Here is a 10,439-nt window from a genome sequence, read left to right as displayed (position 1 = left end):
TTTCTTCCATTTATTTCTCAATCCACATAAAGGAAAAAGAAAAAGAAAGAAAGAAAATTGTGTAAATAAGCATTTGAGTTCAGTTTTCTTCGTAGTTTTGCAGACAATTCATGTAGTATCTTTTTGGAGAGATAGCCAATGTATTTCTTTGCATGCTTTTTTAATGCTAAAAGAAACTAGATGACATGTGCTTTTGTTAACACTCTAAATTTGGCTTGTGAAAATAATTTTGGTATTTAAAAACATTTTGAATCAAAGTGTCTCAGTGTAGTGGGTCAAAAAGAGGAGCCTCAAAATTTCTTTTCAAATTCTATGTCCAAGGTAGAGAAAGGAAGCCTATTTACTCTGTAGCACCGTTCATATCACTCTTTGCTGATTTGCATGCTGCAAAAGCCCTGTATCACAGACCTCCGTCTTTGGTAAATCACAAAGCTCCTTTCCCAGTCAATCTTATTTTCATCAGTGGTTAAGACAATATGAAAATAAGTCAAATTCTGAGCTCTCAAATTTTGAAAAGTAGCCATGCAGCACACTGCCACAAGGTGGGAGTAAAACGTTTGAGTGGCTTAAGAACTGGCCTTTGCTTTTTTTTCCCCCCTCCCCCAAGCGCAGTGTGAACAAAGACATAAAGTAGGCTTGCTTTAAAATTGAATGAAATAACACGGTATATTTATTCCTTGTTGCTAATATGCATACCTCGAGATTGGAAGGCCTTTTCACTAAAATTTGAGGATCAAATTTAATAAATACAGTCAAAGAAAGTGGTTTAATAGTGATTTCTCTATTTCCTTTCTTTATTCCTTGCTATCCTAATACCTTTTCCAAACTATATTTTGAACATATAGTTCTACTGAACATTTGAACATAAGTTGTACTGAAATAGTCCCATTTTTATAGAAGATAATGAATATTACTAATTCTTTGTACTAATGAATATTTTGAAGATAGCCTCCCTCCATAAATTTTTCCTATCATTTTATGTCTGCATAGTAATGAAGGCAACCGTGTAAATGGGAACAATAAATTAAACAGTCCAAGAAAAATACATAATGATCTTGACCTTTCTAAGGAGCTGAATGATTAAAATGAGTTTTTAAATATTGCTTATTCTAGAATAAATATAAGTCAGGGCCACTGTATACAATTCTATTGCTTTTTGCTTGTTTTGTGTCTGAATAGACATGCTAGTTATTTTTTTGTGTTGTGTGTGCTCATTAAATTCACTTTGAAATACTGGATTCAAACTTCACAATATTATGTGTTTATGTTGGGGCTGTACAAACACACACACACACACACACACACACACACACACACACACACATGTCCTTTGAGATAGAGTACCTGACACTTAGGTTAGCAAGATGAGACATCTCAAGGCAGCTGAGATTCACCAAGGTGACAGTGATACACCCAAGGGATCCTGAGTGGTGCTAAATGGAAAGGGCTGCCATATCCCTTGAATAAAAAGAATAAAGGTTGAGAAAAGGCAGAAATTGGCTTGCCAATTTCAATTCCTTGCCTCCTGCTGCATATGAATGAAGAATGGACTAATGGATGGCACTCTTGTCATTGCTAGTGACATTAGATTTTTTTGGAAAGATTTACCCAAACAGGCCTTTTGTCCTACTGAGTTGTGAATACACAACAAACTCGGTACCTTACCACTTACATAACTTAATACAATTCCCCCCCAGAGATACCAATGGCAAGAAACACAGTGTAGCGCCAGGAGGCATGGAATTGATGCTTTGCTGACTGGATGTGCAGAAGCTAAAATACAAGAACACATAGGTCTTAAGCATAAATTTTGCTGTGTGAAGTCTGAAAGAATATTGCATTTATATATTAAGAAAGTTTCCCTGACTGGCTGGATATTTTTAAAGTTTAAGATATATAAAGGAAAATCTGTTTACATAATGAAATACCACCTGAGCATATAGGTTATTTCAAGTGCTGCACTATAAAAATCCACTTGAGTGCCTCATTGATAATGTTCCACAAATCTCACATATATTATCTGTACTGTTGTCACACAGTCTAACAGATATGATCTATTCCAGGGTCACTGTTTTCTCTCATAAAACTATACTTTGGAGAATTGGCTGATAGGAAAATGAAGGAAAAAGTAATCAGCTTAAAAATTTTAGTGAGTGACTTGGATGGATTCTAGATAACCTAACAACAAGAAGGATAAAGAGCATCAAGTGTTAGCTACTGCTTAAAAAGGAATATTCTGCATAATCTGACTGATGGGTTCTTCCTAAATTCAATATATTCTTTTGCACCTACTTATGTTTATTGACCCTAAGATGTCATTAATGGTAAGATGTAGCATGATTTTATGTTCACTAAGAAAGAAAAAAATCATTAAAATATGATATGTCATTAATGGTAGGATGCATATAAATTTCAGATATATGAAAATGTAAAACAAAAGGCTTAGAAAACCACTCTTAGAGCCTTGGGTAGAATCAGACTTTGTTGGATTATTCTGAAGTCTCCCATATCTTATCTGAAACTCCTCACTGGATAGGGACTTGAGTGGTCTTGTACTGAGGTATGTGTAAAATGAAGGGGGATAGATTGCACAATGAGATTTATATTCATTTTAATTCAAAAGTTTACCATTATCTCTTAAAAATTAAAATTTAAGAAACTAAAATAAGAGGTGCCTGGGTGGCTCAGTTAGTTAAACGTCGGCCTTCAGCTCAGGTCATGATCCCAGGGTTCTGGGATCAAGCCCCACATCAGGCTCTCTGCTCAGTGGGGAGTCTGCTTCTGCCTCACCCTCTGTTCCTCCCACTGCTCGTGCTTGCTCTCTCTCTCTCTCTCTAATAAATAAATAAAAAGTATTTTAAAAAAAAGTAAAATTATAAACTGTTCAAGTATGTAAACTTTTGATACAGGAATCTCATTTTATGTAACTAAACTGAAACTCAGTTATGAAGCACCATTTTAATGTATTTGAAAAACATAATGGTGTTGGAGTCAGGGAATCTTAGATCTGGAATCAGTCACAAAGTGTTATTATTTGACATATTTTGTTTTGTATTAGTTTCTTCCAGTGCTACTTTTTATATGACTGCATGATCTGTTTAAGCTGTGCCATTATTTCTTTTATGCCAATTAACATCTATTGTCTACAACACTTTTAAGATTCCAATTACTTATTAAGTGGTATATCACTATTGAACAAAATTTAGGAAAGAAGGAACAAAAAAACATTTAGCTTTTAAATTCTATGCCTTGGTGCAAAATTGCATTATCCATCCCAGAGAAAACTTGTATGAGATTAGTAGTCCTTTAATTGGCTTAATAAACCACAGATGATTTACTTTTATGAATAATCTCCATAACAAAATTCCTAAACTATCAGGGCACTTATACCCAACCTAGCTATAGCTGAATGAAAAGTCAAAAATGGAATAATCCAGGGAGCTGAGTTAATTTGATTGTTGCTTTGTTTTTTACTTGGATTTTCCTAAAATGGTAAAAACCAAACAGAAAAATCAAAACAAAAACCATGATATTTACCTCAAGGTGTCAGATGAAAAATAACTTGTATTTTACATTATTGATATAGGAGTTTTTATTTGTTATGTGAAATAAAAGATATTCTTTATAGTTATATAAATTCCTCTAATGATAGTAGGTTATTTTCTCCAGTATCATAATTAATTCATCCACCAGAGGTTGCCATAGGGCTTTCTGCTGTTGAAAGACAATGGGAAATATCAAGACTGTGCAGAATATGAAAAAGCTAGCCATCTCTCTACTATCTGTCATCTATTTATCCATATATATTTGTATGTAAAACAGATCTAATAAATAAAAGTCAAAAGTAGATATTAAATTTGGCTTAATCTAAACTTAAATGGAAAACAAATTAGCAAAACATAATCATTTTATTCTTATTTTAAATTCTGTTTCAGTTATCAGGTTTTTTTTTTTTCCTTTGTGAAGCCTGACTTCCTAAATTCCTTTTAGATCTTTCACCACTTTTTTGAATTACCAGAGAGCTAGTTTTTATGTGAACCGCATCTAGTCTCACCAGTAATTTCTGGTCCCTGTGGTCTGAAGGTGTGAATAACATTTTTGGCAACATGAGGACAGGAGAATATTTCCAGGATACCCTGGGAAGATATACTTAAAAGTAATTCTTTTTTTATTTCTTCTCACACAAAGTGTGTGTGAAAAAGTACACATGCATTTACTGAACAGAAAAGAAAAATTTGGTCTCAGATCATATTCTCAAGTCATTTCCTTATTGTGAATTATCATACAGATTGAGTTGTTGGTATCAAAGCCCATTTAATTTTTTTTTTTTATAAAATGCTCACATCCAATTCAGTAGGTGATATGAGATAGGTTTTGTGCTTAATAGTGTCTCTCTTTAAAAGTGCAACTGTAATGAGCAATGGAATAAGACAAAGAAAAAAAAAAAAAAAAAACCCTGTCAAGTACTAACAATAACCAGACAAAAAGTACTCTAATCGGAAATACTGCCCTGGACAAAAAAGAAATGTAAGACTGGAAACATTAAGTTTATGTATGTACACCATAGCACTTTTGGATAGCTCCCAAAGGCACAGGGCTTACTACTTCCAAAAAGTACCCACTATGAAGGTGACATAGGTCTTGTCCCTTGAGCCTCCTTAAAGAAACAACAACTGTTCAGTAGCAGTGTAACAGATGTTAAAAAGAATCATTAGCAATCTAAACGTTTTTCTGAGCAGATGTCCCACTTCTGTGGCTAACTTTGGAGAAAGTGAAGTGGGATGCAGTGAGAATGGGGGGAAGGAGAAAAGTTGAAAGGAATCAATAATAAGCGGATCTTTTAAGAATTACTCATCTAATTATATCAAAGAAAAGGACTGAGGTGTTGTGTCTTTTAATTGCTGCTGGTTGATGAAGAAGGTAGGTAAACAAGCCAAGGGAAGAATTAAACTTACTTTGCTCCATTGACTTGGCAACAGCTTTGGATCAATGAGAGGTAAAGAGACAAGCAGTATTATAGAGAAATTTAATGCTAAAATTGCAATTGTGCACTTTTCAATGGATATCAGTAGGGAATTAGAGGCCAAAAGAGAATCCATGAAAAGAATGAAAATGAGGAAAACCAGTTCACCTGTGAGATGAATCTGTGAAAGGAATAAGAAAAGTGATTAGATTAGATGACTGTGGTTGTAACTTCCTTTCCTTAGGGGCAAAAATAGGAAGATATTTCTCAAGCATATTTTCCCCGCTGAAAAACCTGAGCTGGAAACTCTCTATGTAAAGAATTTGCAACCTCAGCGTCCTCCCTTATTTTGGAATTTGCTTTCTTCCCAAAGAAGACAGAATGTAGAAATATATGTTAATTATCTGTACCTTCAGAGAACCATTCTTTTGGTATATGAGAGTAAAGGGAAAGAGGTACTTGAACACTGTCTTTCTTCGAATTTTAGCTTACAAATAAGCAAGGTAATTACAGGCTATAGAAAACTCATGGTCAATAATACAGAAAACTCAGATCAAAATATAAATTATGTATTTGATATAGTTTATGCACCATGAAATATACTTACTAACAGTTTGACTTTGTCCATATGTACCCAGATCCAGAGATTTTAGGAAGAGATTTCACAGCACAAAATCATACGGCAGCAACAGTTTCCAGGATTTCTGAGAATAAGTAGACATTTGTATACACTAAAAATGTGCCTATATATTGAATCTGTGAAAGTTGAAGAACCTAAAAGGCAAATCCCAGTTCTGTAGTGTAAATTCATATTTACTAAGTCATATGCTACCATTTCACTTTTTTCTGCCTCAATAATAAAATGCATGAGGACAAACGACCATGCTGACAGCACATTGGGGGAAAAAGAAGTCTTAAACATTAATTTTAAGTGCCAGATGACATTTCTTGATGCCTTTATTCAACAAATATTTACTAAAAACCTACTCTGTACCAGTGTGTTAGATGTTGAGAACTACGAAGATTAAAGAAATGTCCTTACTACTCATAAGTGGCTCACAGTCTAGTCAACAAGAGGCTCAGTCCCTGAACAAGATAATACCATAAATAAGGTATGCACCTGAGGATTCAATGAGCCCTGGGAATGAAATGGAAGCCACATTCCTACTATGACCAGTGAGTAAGAACTCAGAGAAGTAAAGTGATGGTGGCACACGCTTCTTTACCTTACTCAGGCAAGATAACACCACTGTTTCAATTACAAAGGCCTCTACAATTTGCAGCTTTCGCATTTCTCCAATATTATCATACTAACTTAGCAAGATTAATGCAAAAACCACTCCATCACTCATCTAATGTGCAGTCCTAATGCATCATGATTTCTGAAACTGATTTTTCTAATATATATAATTAGAGAATAATTTAACATTCTTAAGGATAGTGCATTTATGGCACCTGGGTGGCTCAGTCAGTTAAGCATCTGCCTTCGACTCAGGTCAGGATCCCAGGGTTCTGGGATAGAGTCCCCTATAGGGGTCCCCCACTCAGCAGGGAGTCTGATTCTCCCTCTCCCTCTGCCCCTCCCTCTGTTCATGCTCTCTCTCTCATGCGCTCTCTCAAAATAAATAAAATCTTTTAAAAAATAGTACATTTAATAAGAACTGCCACAGAGGAGCCTGGGGGGCTCAAGTTGGTTGGGCATCTGCCTTCCACTTGGGCATGGTCCCGGACTCCCTGCTTGGTGGGGAATCTGCTTCTCCCTCTGCTCGTCACCCCACTCATGCTCTCTCTTGATAATGAATAAATAAAATCTTAAAAAGAGAGAACTGCCACAATAATAACCATCCTCATAATAAAAGCAACAGAATCAAATGCCTATTCAACACTTAGCATGTGCCAATTATCCTTTTAATATATTAACTCACTTTATTCTCATGATAGCCATATAGGATAAATGCTATTTGCTCCATTTTACAGATAAGGAAACTGAGGAAGAAAGAGGTTGGTGTTAGTTGTTCAAGGTCACATAGCTAATAGGTGACAGGGTTATATATAAAAACCCAACTTGGTTCTAAAGTCTGTGCTTTCAGCATAGACATTGTAAAATGGGCAGAAAACCTGAAGAGACATTTTTCCAAAGATATACAGATGGCCAACAGACACATGAAAAGGTGTTCAACATCAATCATCATCAGGGAAATGCAAATTAAAAGCACAATAAGATATCATCTTACACCTGTCAAAATGGGTGGACTCAAAAAGACATGAAATAGCAAGTGTTGGCAAGGATGTGGAGTAAAGGGAACACTTATGCACTGTCGGTGGAAGTTCAATTGGTGCAACCACTGTGGACAACAGTATAGAGGTTCCTCAAAAAGTAAACATAGAAATATCAAATGATCCAGTAATTCCGCAACTCGGTATTTACCAAAAGAAAACAAAAACACTAATTTGAAAAGATATATGCATCCCTATGTTTATAGCAGCATTATTTATAATAGCCATGATATGGAACCAACCCAAGTGTCCATCAACAGACGAATAGATAAAGAAGATATGGTAAAAAAGAGATAAACAACAACAACAACAACAAAAAACAAAAACAGACTCTTAAGTACAGAGAACAAGCTGATGATGGTTACCAGGGGGGAGGTAGGTGGGAGCATGGGTAAAGTAGATGATGGGGATGAAGAAAGAGTGCACTTACCTTGGTGAGAACTAAGTAAGTGACAGAATTGTTGAATCACTGTATTTTATACCGGAAACTAATATAACACTGCATGTTAACTATACTTGTTTTAAAATAAATGAATGAATGAATGAATGAATGAATGAATGAATGAATGAAGAGATGGTATATATATGTGTGTATATGTGTATACACATATGGTATATGTGTATATGTGTATATGTGATTACTCAGCCAAAAAAAAGAACAGATCTTGCCATTTACAACAACATGGATAAATCTACAGGATATTATGCTAAGTAAAATAAGGCAAAGACAAGGGTCATATAATTTCACTTATATGTAGAATCTAAAAAACAAATGAACAAACCAACCAAAATATAGACTTTTAAATACAGAGAACAAACTGGTGGTTGCCAGAGGAAAGTGGCTGGGAGGATGGGTAAAATAGGTAAAGGGGATAAAGAGGTAACACAATTCTAGTTATAGAATAAATAAGTCACTGAGATGAAAAGTACAGCATAAAGAATATGGTCAGTAAAAAGAAAAAAGGAATATGGTCAATAACATAACATTTATGGTAACAGATGGCAACTGCACTTATCATGGTGAGCACTGAGTAATGCATAGAATTATTGAACCAGTAGGTTGTACACTGAAATTAATGTGACACTGTATGTTAATTATACTGCAATTAAAATAAATAAATAATAAACACCCAACCTGGTTCTAAATTCTGTTTTTAGCCATTTCACTGTATCTCTCTGCTGACTAAGAGGGAAATGGAAGAGGAAAGTCCTCCTTTTAAGGTACTAGGAGAACAAAAAAGGTGCAAGAGGAAAACTTCACCCTAAAATATTAAGTCCTAGAATGGTTCTTAACCATTATCATTATTTAAACAATAAATATAGAAATAAATAAAGTGATGCAAAATGTGAATTTTTTTTAAGAGATTTTACATCAGTTCACTCAAGAAAGAACATAATAAAATGCAGGTTCTTTTAAAGTTAAAAGTTTGTGAACAGGCCCTAAACACTGTTTCTGTTCTCTAGTCACAATTCCTTGAAAAGAAACTTGGGATCTTGAGATGAATAAAGATCTATTCAGTCATCTTGTCCATCTCACTGCCAGTAGAGAATTGCTCCCGACACTAAAGAAGTTAACTTACTGACAGCACTCTTTAAGCAGCAATTTACCAGGTGAATCCCTAAAGGCAAGCATGACTTCTCTGGTTTATCTTTGCCTTCTTATCATCAGTATAGTGAGGAGACCCATTCAATCTTCTCTGCCAGATGAGGAAAGGGGTCAGGATTCTTGAAAATGTTTCTAAATTACAATCGAGTAAAAATGTAGCAAATAGTATTGGATAGTTGAATTTAGGATCATTGCTTCTCTTCCATGTTTGGAAGAAGTGTGTATGCAAGTGTGTGCATTTGTGTAAGATATTTGACAATGAAATTCTACAACATCAAAATATATTTTACAAGTCAGTTTAATATGCTATTTGTTGAGCAGAAAAATGTGTAATTGGCTGAAGGAAGCAATATGGGGAAACGGACGGCTCTTAAGCACAAGATCAGTAAAGAGTCTCATTGTCAAAATTGTTGATTTTAACCAATTTCACAGTTTTTAGAATGATATACTTAAAAGGTAAGAGATTTAGCCCCATTCCTTCTCTCGGTTCAACTTTGGTGCTCAATCATCATTCTATGAGTATTCCAGGGGATAATTCTTTTTTTTTTTTAACTTTAAATTTTTATTGTTATGTTAATCACCATAAATTACATTACTGGTTTTTGATGTAGGGTTCCATGATTCATTGTTTGTGAATAACACCCAGTGCTCCACGCAGAATGTGCCCTCTTTAATACCCATCACCAGGCTAACCCATTCCCCCCCAAGAACCCTCATTTGTTTTTCAGAGTCCATCGTCTCTCATGGTTCATCTTCCCCTCCGATTTACTCGCCTTCATTCTTCCCCTACTGCTGTCTTCTTCTTCCTTTTTTTTCCTTAACATATATTGCATTATTTGCTTCAGAGATACAGATCTGTGATTCAAAAGTCTTGCACAATTCACAGCGCTCAGCATAGCACATACCCTCCCCAATGTCTATCACCCAGCCACCCCGTCCCTCCCACGCCCACACCACTCCACCAAACCTGTTTGTTTCCTGAGATGAGGAATTCCTCATATCAGTGAGGTCATATGATACATGTCTTTCTCTGATTGACTATTTTCACTCAGCATAACACCCTCCATTCCATCCACGTCATTGCAAATGGCAAGATCTCATTCTTTTTGATGGCTGCATAATATTCCATTGTGTATATATACCATTTCTTCTTTATCCATTCATCTATTGATGGACATCTTGGCTCTTTCCACTGTTTGGCTATTGTGGACATTGCTGCTATAAACATTGGGGTGCCCATACACCTTCGGGTCCCTAGATTTGTATCTTTGGGGTAAATACCCAGTAGTGCAATTGTTGGGTTATATGATAGATCTATTTTCAACTTTTTGAGGACCCTCCATACTGTTTTCCAGAGTGGTTGCACCAGCTTGCATTCCCACCAACAGTGTAGGAGGGTTCCCCTTTCTCCGCATCCCCACCAACATCTGTTGTTTCCAGACTTGTTAATTTTAGCCATTCTGACTAGTGTAAGGTGGTATCTCATTGATGTTTTGATTTTCATTTCCCTGATGCCGAGCGTTGTTGAGCACTTTTTCATGTCTCTGTTGGCCACTTGGATGTCTTCTTTGGGAAAATGTCTGTTCATGTCTT

This window comes from Callorhinus ursinus, unplaced genomic scaffold, assembly GCF_003265705.2.
Source record: "Callorhinus ursinus isolate GAN/ISIS: 27379988/994484 unplaced genomic scaffold, GSC_fseal_2.0 scaffold8, whole genome shotgun sequence".
Lineage (NCBI taxonomy): Eukaryota > Metazoa > Chordata > Mammalia > Carnivora > Otariidae > Callorhinus > Callorhinus ursinus.
Note: the sequence above shows the minus strand (reverse complement) of the source record.